The sequence below is a fragment of the Peromyscus maniculatus genome, chromosome 5 (genome assembly GCF_049852395.1).
Source record: "Peromyscus maniculatus bairdii isolate BWxNUB_F1_BW_parent chromosome 5, HU_Pman_BW_mat_3.1, whole genome shotgun sequence".
Classification (NCBI taxonomy): Eukaryota; Metazoa; Chordata; class Mammalia; order Rodentia; family Cricetidae; genus Peromyscus; species Peromyscus maniculatus.
Window position 1 is genome coordinate 10,641,156 of NC_134856.1, and position 12,822 is coordinate 10,653,977.

The window sequence follows — 12,822 nt, forward strand, 5'->3', positions numbered from 1 at the left end:
GGAAGTGGACTCCTCCCCAACCAGGGGCAGGGCTCCCATCTCCAACTCACCCTCTGGCAGGAAGTTCCTGGATCCCCGAAATGGGGAGCACATGGTGCCTGAGGTTGGGACAGGCAGGGGATCAGAGTGGCCCTTGGTGGCAGCCCCGTGCGGGCGGGCGGCGGGGCAGGGATCCGGACCCTGAGGCCTGACGCAATGGAAAAAGAAACCGCAGCCTGGTTGGGCCAGCCCCCTCCCCTCCCTCAGCAGAAGGCAGCAAGGTGTCATTAAGGGGGGGGTTGGGTCTGTGTGCACATTGGGCAAGATGGGAAAGCTCCAGGACAGCACCATCTGCAGGTAATTTGGGGTTTGGGGCTGGAAGAGGGGGTGCAGGCAGCGAGAGCCTGTTCCAAGGTTGATCCTAACTCCTGGCACAGGTGGGCACAGGCCCCTGGGAAAGAGCTTGGAGTCAGGCATGCAAGAATAGTAGTCCCGTTTACAGATGAGCAGAGGCAAACGGAAATGACTTGGGAATGAATGACCCGTCACTGGTTACACATCCACTCAACAAACATTCCGTGTATATCCTAGAGCTCCAGTAACAAGGCTGAAGAGCAGGTAGTGGTTGGCACAGCACCCAGAAGTAGAAGCAAGAGGACCATGAGTTCAAGTCCAGACTGCTCTAGACAGTGAGACCCTGAATAAAACATAAAAAATGATACAGAACTGTGGCCACTGCTGCCAGGACCAGGCATCCTGCTCCTGATAGAAGGATGGACTCTGATGACATTAATACTAAGCTACACACCTAGAGTATCGTGGCTTTGGCCAGAACTCTAGCAATCCATGGCCAATGACTCCCTGCCTCCCTCTCCCACACCCCACGGGGCAGCCTCTTCCCACCTGAGGCCACCATCAGCCTCATACCTCCACTTCCCCTGCCATGGCCTGGCAAGCTACAAAATCTGCTCAGCAATGCCTGGCCCATGCAGCTTTCCCCTGCCCTGTCAGTGGGACTCTTTAATTGTGTAAGTCAAATGCTACCACAGAATCTTCTAACGTCTTTCCCTGCCAGATCACACAACTCCAGGCTGAGGGAGCCAGGCTGAGCTGACTGGCTTTTCTTCCTTCCTTCCTTCCTTCCTTCCTTCCTTCCTTCCTTCCTTCCTTCCTTCCTTCCTTCCTTCCTTCCTTCCTTCCTCCCTTCCCTTCTTCTTCTTCTTCTTCTTTTTTTTTTTTTTTGACAGGGTTTCTCTGTGTAGCTTTGGTACCTTTCCTGGAACTCACTCTATAGCCCAGGCTGGCCTCGAACTCACAGAGATCTGCCTGCATCTGCCTCCCGAGTGTTGGGATTAAAGGCGTGCGCCACCACTGCCCGGCCGAGCTGACGCTTCTCATGCCGTCCTCCCCAGTTCTCTGCCAAGCTTCACAGGCTCCCCTTGGATTTCAAACATGCCCACCCTTCACCTGCACAGAGCCTCTGCTGTCCCATTTGCCACAAACGCCTTTTGTCTCTTGAAGGGTCCCAGTTGTCAGCATTCTCAGAGGCCTTCCACGCCCACTCGAGTCAGAGTGACCTGTGTCTACTCCACACCATCTCTGTCAGATCACTGTCTCCTACACCACCTCACATGCTCCTCCACAAGCTCCCATAACGTGAGTTCTCAAGGGGGCCCCTGCACTGACCCCCAACACGCATGCAGATCTGAATATCGTGAACACCCAGCAAATGTAATAGGTGCATGAGGAGCCAGGAACCCAGCAGCAGGCTGCTCCTCTCCATCACTCAAGAGCGAAAGCCATGTCTCCAACCTTGGACTCACATAACCCTCTGAAAGATCAGAAAGAGAAGCAATAGCCCTACGTAACAGGGAGGAAACTGAGGCCCAGGAAGGGGCAAGGGATAGATGGAATCAAGGTCCACTGACTCTGGACATGGAACTTGATGCAGCTGAGGGGACTCTGGAGCTCAGCCAGATGGCAGGACCCCGACTTTGAGGCTGTAGTGACAGGAGAGGCCAAGGGAGGCAGGCCCAGGAGATGATGGGTTGCAGGAGGCCCTGGGGACCCCGAGACAAGAGTAAAAGGTGGGCAAGGCAGATCAGGTGGCCCAGCGGCGGCAGCAGCTCAGCCCCAATACTCTTGGCTGTGGCTGTTCTAGGAACAGGGGGCCTGTGGGACCGCCAATAAGGACTCTTAGGGGGCAAAGGCAGTGTCAAAACAGCATGCCCAAGACTGGGGAGATGGTCAGCGGGTAAGGGCTTGTTCCTGAGGACCTGAGTTTGACTCACCAGAGCCCAGGTAAAGCCAGGTGTGGTGGTGTGTGACTGTAAGCCCAGAGCTTCTGTGGTGAGATGGTGGGCAGAGCCTGGAGCATCTCCAGAAGCTCACGGGCCAGCTGGCCTGCTGAAGACAGCGGCAAGCCACAGGGAGACCCTGCCTCCAGCAAGGCGGAAGGGAGGACCAACACCCGAAGTTGTCCTCTGACCTCCACACAACTGCATGTCCAACCTGACCTTTGGGAGATGGAAGAATTCTGATTTCAATGCAAACTATAAGGAGCCCAGTGTTACAAAGCCTTGCTAGTGGCAGTCGCCTAGACACTTGGTCCTCCGGCCAGTACCAAGTGGCAGTGAAAGCACAGTACCTTTCACAGTACCTAGGATGTAGTACCCCACCCAGTGTAAGCCTCTGGTTCCGCCATTTCTCTGCTGTGTGCCTTCAGGCATGTTACACACTTCTCTTTCTCAGTTTTGCCCTCTGTAAAAAGAAGGCAATAAAGTATGTTCCTGGGTTGTTTCGAGGATTAAGATAAAGCACACTTGCTATTACCAGTGGTTCTTAATCTCCAGGGTGGAAACAGCAGACCCAAAAACATCGGAATGTGTGGCCAAACAAAGAGGACCAGGGACCAAGACTGGCTGAGACACATGGTTCTCTACCGCCTTTTCCTGCTGTGGGCATAACGCACCGTGCCAGTTAGGCCAACGGTGGAGGCTGGGGCCAGGGAGGAGATAACAGACCTGGGACATGGTGACAGTGAGACCCCAAGGGTCACAGAAGCCACTCAGGTTTTTTCTGGGTTTTCCTGCTCCAAGCATGGCTCCCAGAATGTAACAGAAGCTTACCATCTGGCCCCACCCAGACCTGCTCCATCAGAAGCCCTGGGGAGGCACCTAACCACCCGTGTATGAACAAGCCCTGCAGGCAAGGCAGAGGAGGCCAAGCACACACAAACCACGGGTTTGGCAGGCAGGTGCGGTTTCTGACATGCTCCCCAGAGGGAGCTTGAAGCGTCCTACCTTCAACCATGACGGGAGCAAGGAGGCAGACACCTGAGGCCAGTACCACGCCTTAGGGATGCCTCTAGCTTGGCCTCCATGTAGCCTAGTTAAGCAGATGTGACACTTGGTTTCCATACAAGCCCCACCTTGCCTCGTCCAGATAGTAATTGCTAACTAGAACCTTCAACTAAACAGTCACTCCCCCTTCCCTGCTGGCCCTGCTAAGTCCCTAAGTCCTCAAGGCTCTCATGAGGACGGAAATGGGTCTTTTTTTTTTTTTGGTCAAGCTAAATCAGACTTGGCTGAGATGGGTCCTGAAGGGCATGGTCACCCCACTGATCAAGATGAAGAAGTCCAGGAACACAGAGAGCAAACACATCATCAGGACTCTCCAGAGAAACTGAGATGGTACAGCAAGAGGCTGGTTTTAAAGAATCTGTTGGGGCAGCCTTGGGGGCTGGAGAGATGGCTCAGCAGTTAAACGCACTAACTGTTCTTCCAGAGGACCCAGGTTCAATTCCCTGCACCCATAGAGCAGCTCACACTTGTCTGTAACTCCAGTTCCAGAGCTTCTGACACCCTCACACGGACAGACATGCAGGCAAAACACCAGTGTACATAAAATAAAAATATATTTTTAAATAAGTGGTTTTTTTTCATTTTGTTTTGTTTTTTGTTTCTTTAAAGAATCTGTTCATAGGACAATGACAGGAGTAATCCTGAAGCTTGGGAGGCAGCATGGGCTGGAAACAAAGGGTTTTTCTGTGTTGTGCTCTTGAGGTCCAAGACCTCATCTTGTAGGAAGCTCAGTCTTTGGCTGAAGGCTGGCTACCACCTGGATGGAGCCCAGGTGTGGAGGTTAATCGGCTTTGCCCAAAGCCTGATTTAAATGTTAATCTCATCTTAAACATACCTTCACAGAAACATCTAGACTGGTGGTATTTGGCCAAACAACTGGTCACCGTAGCCCAGCCAAGTTCACAGAGACAGTGAGTTTTGAGGGGCAGGTTTGGGGTACCTGTGTGGGGCTCTGACTTCTCACACGGAGCTGCAGACCACCTGTCAACTGGAAGGGAAGGGGAAGGTGGGTACGGCCACCCCAACAGAGACAAAGCTGGAATAAAGGGAAGTCACAGAAGGCCCGATCCCTTTCTGAGTGCACCATGAGCTTTACCTTCCAGACACCCCTGGCCTTGTGACCACGTGACCACACCCATTGTCAGTGGAGGTGGGCTGACCGCCTCACAGTTCTGGTCTTCTGGCTCCCAGGCTGATAAGTGCTCTTGATATCATTCTCTGGGTCTTAAACAGGATCCTCCTTCCAGACTGATGGCGCCCTGGACAAGCCAATCTATCTACTTTTGAATCTGTTCTCTCTTTCTTTCTAATGTGCATGTGCAAGTGTGTACGTGTGTGTGTGTGTGTGTGTGTGTGTGTGTGTGTGTGTGTGTGTGAGAGAGAGAGAGAGAGAGAGAGAGAGAGAGAGAGAGAGAGAGAGAGAGAGAATAGAGGTGAGAGGACCTCAGGTATCATTCCTCAGGGCTTCTTTCCTTCCTTCCTTCCTTCCTTCCTTCCTTCCTTCCTTCCTTCCTTCCTTCCTTCCTTCCTTCCTTCCTTCCTTCCTTCCTTCCTTCCTTCCTTTCTCCCAAGACAGGGTTTCTCTGTGTAGCTCTGGCAGTCCTGGATCTCACTCTGCAGACCAGGCTGGTCTCGAACTCACAGAGATCCGCCTGCCTCTGCCTCTTGATTAAAGGCTACACCACCATCTTGCAGCTCCTCAGGGTTTCTTGCCGGCCTGAAATTTCCCAGGCAAGACCAAGCTGGCTGTCCTTGAGCCCCAGGGATGGATTCACCTCTCTGTCTTCCCAGCTGGGGTTACTTTTACATGGACTCTAGGACCTGAACTTGGCTGCTTGCCATGTAAGCACTGCATTGACTGAGCCGTCTCCCCAGCCTCCTGCATCTGCTTCCTTACTCACAGAAATGCCAGGACACACCGAAAGCTCTGTATCACAATAACAAGCGTCTCGGAGACTCCCTTCCCTAGTCCCCCCGGTAGGGCTTCCATGGTCCTCTCCCTCACCACCACGGCTCTACTGTGCTCTTCACTACATGAGGTTCCAATGACACTGTTTTGTGTATCTCTGATTTTGCATCTGCTGTCCCAGCTGCCTGGAACGCACTTTCTCTTTCTCTCCTTGACTCCTTTGATTCTTCACATTCAGCTTCAGTAAAACCAAATGCGACCTCACCATGACCATCACGATCCTTAGGACGCTCAAAACTGTAGAAGGCTGACACACGGCAGGTTAGTAAGAACGCAGAGTAACCAGAACGCTCACAGTTTGCCAGAGGCAGTGGTGTTCCATGCAAACCACTTAGGAGAAATATTTGGCAGCGCCTGCAAGCTAAACTTCCGACATAATCGCTCACCAAAAGACACACGTGAGGATGCCCACCGCAGCACTGGATGAGCTGCCGCCCTGATCCGGGATCCGGGATCAGTGTGCCAGCAATGGGGACGGACCACTCATCGTACTGGTTGACGGAGCATGACAGAGGATCTAACCCCGCCCCCGCCGGTCTCCTTATGTGAGTGAGGTTAAGTGTGGACAAAAGGAACCTGTGCTCATGGCTGTGGTGTGACAGGAAGCCAGCGCAGGACACTGATGAGGAGGGGCAGCAGGATGCTGCGGCTGCCTGTTCCCACTTCTGGACCCAGCTGCTGTTACAGCCCAGATGCACGGCACCCCCTATGTTGGGGGTGATTCTCTTTCAATTTTGAGGTGCTGGGGACTGAACTGAGGGCCACGCACTCAGCCTTCTTGATGTGGAGACAGGGTCTTGCTATATAAACCAGGCAGACTAGGAACTCACAATACGGCGTTTAAGCAGGTGTGGGGGTGGGGGTCGGGGGTGGGGGGCAGCACAATAACCCGCACACCCCTCCACAAGGCCCTGGTCGCCTCCTGGTCACTAAGGAGAACCAGTCTGATATCACCAAATTGAAAGCACTGGCTCGAGCAGCCTATGATGGCATTTTCTCCGCCGCTGTCGAGTGTCGCAGCAGGTCTTGCTATGAGGACAAGGCTGGCTGTAAACTTTCGGCAACCCTCTTGCCCCAGCCTCTTGAGTGCTGGGGTACAGGCATGCGCCCCCACACCCAGCCCCATTATCATCCCCGTTGTTCCCAACACTGACATGTATGCAACAGGAGCTGAGCAAATTAAGGAACATGACAGGCAGAGGAAAACGGAATCACAGAAGCCTAGGATCCCAGACTCACAAAGTTCCTGGGCCTGGGAATTCTTGGAGTTTCTTTTTTATTATTTATTTATTTTATGTGTTTGAGTGTTCTGCCTGCACGCATGTGTGTGCTCCGTGTGTGTCTGGTGCCCAGATCCCACAGAACTAGAATTAGGGGTGTTGTGAACTGCTGGGCGCTGAACCCAGGTCCTCTGCAGGAGCAGCAGGTGCTCTTAGCTGCTGAGCCATCTCTCTAGCCCTGCTTTTGGTCTTTTGAGACAGAGTCTCACTATGCAACTCCGGCTGGTCTAACCTGAATGCACGTAGGCCAGGCTGGCCTGGAACTCCAGAGAGCTACCTTGCCTCTGCCCCCTGAGAGCTGGGGTCAAAGATGTGTGCCAGCACCTAGCTGAACTCTGGGATTTCAGAGTGACAAGTCCTTTGATACTCTGGGCTAAAAGACTGCAGTACGTCTCACCTTCCGGCCATATAAGAATGCCGACCCCAGTCCCACCACCTCAACATCCCTGCCTGTTGGGGAAGGAGAGGTTCAGAGCCTACTCCCGGGGGCCCTTCTTGCGCACTGTGGCTGTGTGGCTCCTGCCGCGTGACATGGAGCCCCCAGGAGTAGGCTGGCACTCACTCTGGATAAGGCGACAGGGTCGGGCAGCTCTGCACACAAACCACTTTCTGCTTTAGCTATGGCACCGCGTGCTGGTGCTTAAAAGACACCACACTCTGCCAGGCAACCGGGCCATTATAGGGATAAATATAGATGAAGACAGCCAGGCGAGGGCTGTGGCAGGGGTTGGCTCTGATGCTCTCCTGGGACCCGACACTGGGCCAGGCCATACTGGGAAGGAGGCTGGTCAAGTCTCACCCAAGCTCCGGCTCTTGGGGAGGCCCTCTTCAGGACCCCCAGGCTCCATGTGCAGCTCAGCTACCTAGGGTCTTCCCAGCGTTACTACAGGGGCTGGCCAAGAGGTCATCAGGTAGCCAGCGGTAGCCTTTCCTGTCAGGTTCTTCTCTTACGCTCCTCCCTTCTAGGTCTCTGCACTTCATCTGCAAAGGAGGCTTGGGTACCATGCCTCTCTCCTGCCTCTCTGGAAGCGGAGGGATGGACACATTGTTCTCCAAGCTGCTGAGTGCTCTGAGCACTTAGGGGACCTCAGGAGTGAGTCTGGCCAGAGGGAGGACCTTGACTAATGGAGACTTTCACTCCGAGATTAGGCTCAACCTTTGGTCCCCACTATGGTGCTCACACCCACCAGAGGAGTATCATGGGGCAACGAGGCACTGCCTAATTATGTGTGAATCTCTCCCCTCTGTGCCCGTTTCTTTGACTGTGAAGTAAGCAAGGTATGGCCAAGCCTCCTTTGAGTCTTGGGGGTGTGGCTACAGATGCCCCTTTCTCCTTCCTAAGCTCTCCAGCTCAGGCGCAGAGCCTGGCTCGACCACGGTCGTACCACTGACATATGGTAGTCCCTTACCAGATGAGCTGCTTGGGACACATTTGCTAAGTAGCCGAACAGCTAACTGTGTGCAGGGGAGAGCGAGTTTCTGCCCTTAGGCTGCCCATTTCTTAGATGAAGACACTGAGGTCAGGGGCTGAGGTTAGAGTTCAGTGGCAGGGCAGTTGACTGAGCAGTCTAGGTTAAGTGGGGAATGGGCGACACTTCCCAGCATCCCTCAGTCCACCGACGGGCAGGCCATGGCAGCAAGCAGTAACAGTGGCTACCCACAACTCCCAGATTTCTGGGCCAGGAAATCCTGCCCTGTTCTGACAAACACCTTTCCACACACACCCTCTCCTCCACATCAAATCCCTGGCACCTAGCATAGTGAAAGCAGTGTCCCCCGAGGGACTCAGAGTGGCAAGCTCATCATCCTCCCAGGTTGTCAACCAACACTCGGGACCTCATTTGGGATAAAGGTAGACTCCGATTCCTCACACGGCATCTTACCGGTCACCTGCTATGATCCAGGCACTGTTCAAGCATGGAGGCACAGCCTGTTCAGTGCCCACTGGAGGGGGGGGGTAGGTAAGGAGCTGATGCACAGATGAATACATGGCAAACACCCCAGGGGAAACAGAGTGAGGTAAAGGGACAGGGATACGCCTCACCCTCTATTATCTTCCTTGCCTGTTCCAGGGGACAGCAGTGTGGCTGTAGGTGACAAGGAGGTACTCCAACGCACTGCACAGTCGTCTCCTTGACCTCCACGGGAGCCAGGCTCAGGAGGCAAAGGACACAGGAGGCACCTCCAGCCCCGGCTCAGGCTTCAAGCCTTGGGAACCTTCAACTATCTCTCCTGGACAGCAAGGGATGGCACACGGCCGGATGGTCACCGTCTCCAGCCGCCCCGCCTGGATGGCAGGGGACCCAGCCTCCTGCTTCCGCAGAATCCACACTGACCTTTCTGAAGCCATGTGCCGCCAAGGGGGATGGCTGTTTTCTAGAGGGGTTCTGCTCCTGCCTCTGCGGCCCCAGGCTGCAGGGGAGGGGCAGGGAGGTTGGAAGACCGGAAGGCAGGAACAGCGAGGAGCTTCTCGGCAGGCAGAGATACTGCCTTTCTAGACAGGAGTGCAGTTACTAGAGAGAGCTTCTGTTCAAGCCTCAGAGCCCAGTGAGGCCCGTGCCAGGTGGGGCGATGGGGAACCCACCCGGGATGCACCACCTCAAACAGTGTTCTCCACACTCTGGCAGGGCAGAACCTTCTTACCCAGGCCTCTGCCCCCAGAACAGCCCAGAAGGGCCAGTGTCTGGATTCCAGGACTCGCCTCTGCATAGAGAGGCGGTTAAGCGCCACCACCACCCCCCAAGGATCCCGAATGCAGTTATGCGAATCAAGTGTACTAATATTCCCAGGAACAATGGGGGTGACAGCTGTTCCCCAGTGCCTCCCGCACCAGCCTTTGTCACCTAAATTGATCCTCACAACTCTCTTTAAGGAAACACACAATTACCCGGAAAGAAAAGGGCACAGAGGGTGCACAGCCCAGTATAACGCAGATAGAGAAACTGAGGCCCCATTTTGACCCTCTTCTTCATGTAGTCCCCTTGAGTTTTTAATGCTCACCCCATTGGGGGAGGGCTTGAAATATAATCAGAGACCCCCCTGAAGGGTCCCCCGCCCCTGTAAGAACTCCTGCCCCCTTCCCTGACTCTAGCCTCCCTACAGCTCTCCAAATGGGCTGATATTGCAGTTCGTCTCATTTCACAAATGGAAAAACACCCAGGCCCAAAGGGGTGGTGTGTGTGTGTGTGTGTGTGTGTGTGTGTGTGTGTGTGTGTGTGCAGGCATGAAGGCAGGAAGCGACACAGGCCAGGAGAACTCAGGCACCCACAGCCTTTGTCCTGGTGTTTCCATGCAGAAATGCATCTGACGAACCCTCCTACTCCAGCAGGCTGGATCACCACCTCGGGACAGCCCCAGAGCTCACTGGGCCCCCTGCCAGGGTGGCAATAAATAAACTCACTCCTTCCCATTTGTGCCTGGTCAGCTTCCAAGTGGCCCTGGAGATGAACCCACTTTACAGATGAACCGGAGGCACGGAGAGTTGAGGCCACCATCCACCAGATGGTCACAAAAAGGTGTTCAAGGCCAGGTCTCCCACAGCTTCCACATTGGGGCTGTCCATAGGCCACCACACAGCACAGACAACCAAAATGCCTCTCTTCCTGTGAGAGAAGGGCCCTCTTCCAGTTCCGACAGCAGTGTTCTTGACCTCACAAGGGGAGTTACAGCCAGGTGACCAAAGGTCGGAGAACTTAGGGCCAGGAGCCAGGAGGCACCTCTGGGCCCTGGCTCAATCCTCAAGCACCGGGGACCTTATACCGTCTCACCTGGACAGCATGTCTGGATGGTGACCCTCTCCAGCGTTCCTGTCGAGATGGCAGGATGACCAAGCCCCTTCACTTGGACCAGCCCACACCAAGTCCCCTCTGAGGCCATGCTCTCCAAGGCGAGGGAGCTCTATTCTGGAAGTTACGCTACTGCCTCAGCAGCCTGGAAGAGGGCAGAGGGAGGGAACATCTCCCAGGCAGGAAGGCAGGACCCGGACCCTGGCCTAGGGACTTCTCAGCAGACACCCTGCCTGGGAACAATGCCACCCACCACGGAAGCTGTAGATGCCTCAGAGGGCAGAATAATACCCCTCCCCACCTCTGGGTGACAGATCCACACCCCTACATGATGGAGATCTATGGTCAGACAGAACAAAGGGCAGCTGGGCTAATCCTCAAGATCTTTACCCTTCCCCCAGAATATTTATGGGTCAGGAAGAATCAGAATGCAAGGCAGACCCTTTGGAGGGCCACGCAGTTCCGGAGTGCTATTGCACCTGTGACCTTGGGTACTCCCAGCCCCCCGCTTACAGGTAGCCCCTTATCCAAAGACTAGCTTGCCTACCAAAGGTAGGGTGAGGATTCGGGAGGGGAGGGGAGGAGAAGGAAAGAAGAGCATTAGTCTCCTTTATTTTTCCCAGGAGCATCGCTGCGGGGATGGGAGGGAAGGAAGAAGGCTTCTCGCTTCCTCTTCCACCCCTTGAAACACACAGGTGCCAGACAGCTTTTGCGCAAAAACTAGTTTGCAAACACACTCCGACTTCTGGAAAGCTGCCCAGCACAATCCCCAATCTCTTCTCTCCGGCTGGAGCAGGAAGTCGGCCCTAGGGCCGATCTGAGCAGGGCCGGGTCGGGGTCAGGGTGGGGTCAAGGGGTGCGCCCTTCTAAAGCCCGCGGCCCGCTCGCCTCCCGCGGCAGTGCTGGTGGCAACGGGATGCCATCCCCGGACGCCCTCCAGACATCTAACGGAGGCAGAGTGTCCTCCCCAAACAGCTAGCCAGTGTTCTCGAGGCTGCCCTGTCACCGGCCCCCCGCAGACGGGCGCCCCCGCGTGGTCGGGTGGTAGCTGAGTCACCCGGGCGTGCTGCGGGGGGCGGCGGCCACGGACGTTCGGAGTCCCTCCGGCAGCACCCGCTTCCCTCGGAGCCCCAGGCCGAACTTGGGCGCACGCAGTGCCCGGCCCGCCCTCCCCGCGCCCGCCACGGGCCCCACTCACCGCGCGTCCCGCAGCCTCAGCGTGCTCCGGGCCGCCGGGGCATCCCCGCGCGCTCTGCTGTCGGCCGGGCGGCGACGCGGGACAGGCTCAGGGCGCTGCCCGCGCGGCCGTGCCCACTCGTGCGCTCGCCCGGGCTGGGGCCGGCCCTCCTCGGGCCGCGGCTGCGGCGCGGGCTCCTCCCTCCTGTCGAGGGAGGATGTGGGCGGGAAGCGGGCGCGAGGCGGGCGCTTCCTGGAGGGGCGGCTCTCCGGGCTGCACGGGAGCTTGTCCTGCTCCGGGCTTGTGGCCCGCGAGGACCTGGACGCAGCAGGCTGCCACTCGGCGCGACGCCGCGGGTTCGCACCCAGCCCCGGGCCCGCCGCTCTGGGCGTCAGGCACCGCGGAGCTCCGCGCGCTGCTCTCAGGCTAAAGACGCGGGAACCGGTGGTGCGATCGCCCGGCCCGCGGGACTCCGGGGCACTGCCCACGGCTGCCACCCCAAAGCGTGCGGGGCGTAGCTCGGAGCCCTCGGGGAGACGCCCAGGGCTTGCTTCCGAGCTGTTGGGGCCGCGCTAGAACCGCAGTGTTTTTCTTCTTTTTTTATTTTATTATTTTTTTTTCCTTTCAATAGCGTTTTCTTGCCGCCAGAGACTGGGAAGATGACACATATTCCCGTGACAAAGACGACGAGATAAAGACGTGTGGAGTGGGGTTTGGGCTCAACGGGAGAGCAGTTCCGCGGAGCTGAGGCCTCCCCTCTGTGCAGTCCGCTTTTGACCCAGAAGAGGCGCCGGTTCTTAAGGGACTATTCTGTCGCTGGGCAGCTGGTGGCCACTCAGTGGTATTTTGTACCCTCCGAGCATGTTAACCACTGGACATCAGGGCCAAAGCTCTTTTAACCAGATTCCATGACGCGGGGGGTGGGGGGGGGGACCATGGCTGTCCAGAGATCTCATAGGCATGGCTAAAGCCCTTGGCCCTGGTGTGCGCGGACTGCGCGGCTAAGGGTTAAAGCCTGGCACTTGGGTTGTAGGTTTTTCTATTCCAGACAGAGGAGGGTTAACGCGGAGACTCACGCTGCAGCTATGAACTCCCTCTACGTCTGAGTCACAGGCACTTTGCAGCCTTAGAAGGGCCCCCACCAAGCAGCCCCAGGGCATAGAGCTTTGTTCTCTGTATGCCTGTCCCTGGAGCATCCTGCCTTTCTCCACATTCTCCTGTCTTCTTGCCCCCAAAGTCCTTGATGCTCTCTGCTCAGCTCTGGGACAGA

The 12,822-nt window shown here is 56.0% G+C and overlaps 1 protein-coding gene across 2 annotated transcripts in view; it reads right to left on the reverse strand.

The window, feature by feature from the left end:
* The window catches only part of Cpne2 (copine 2), a 38,998-nt gene extending 27,283 nt beyond the window's left edge, over positions 1 to 11,715 (reverse strand). The window contains exon 1 of one of the 2 annotated variants that reach the window (XM_076571672.1): positions 11,574 to 11,715. The gene's annotated coding sequence lies outside the window, so the exon portion shown is untranslated. The remainder of the gene's footprint in view (positions 1 to 11,573) is intronic. The other variant, XM_076571673.1, reaches the window with a different exon arrangement.
* Between the last annotated feature and the right edge of the window lie 1,107 nt (positions 11,716 to 12,822).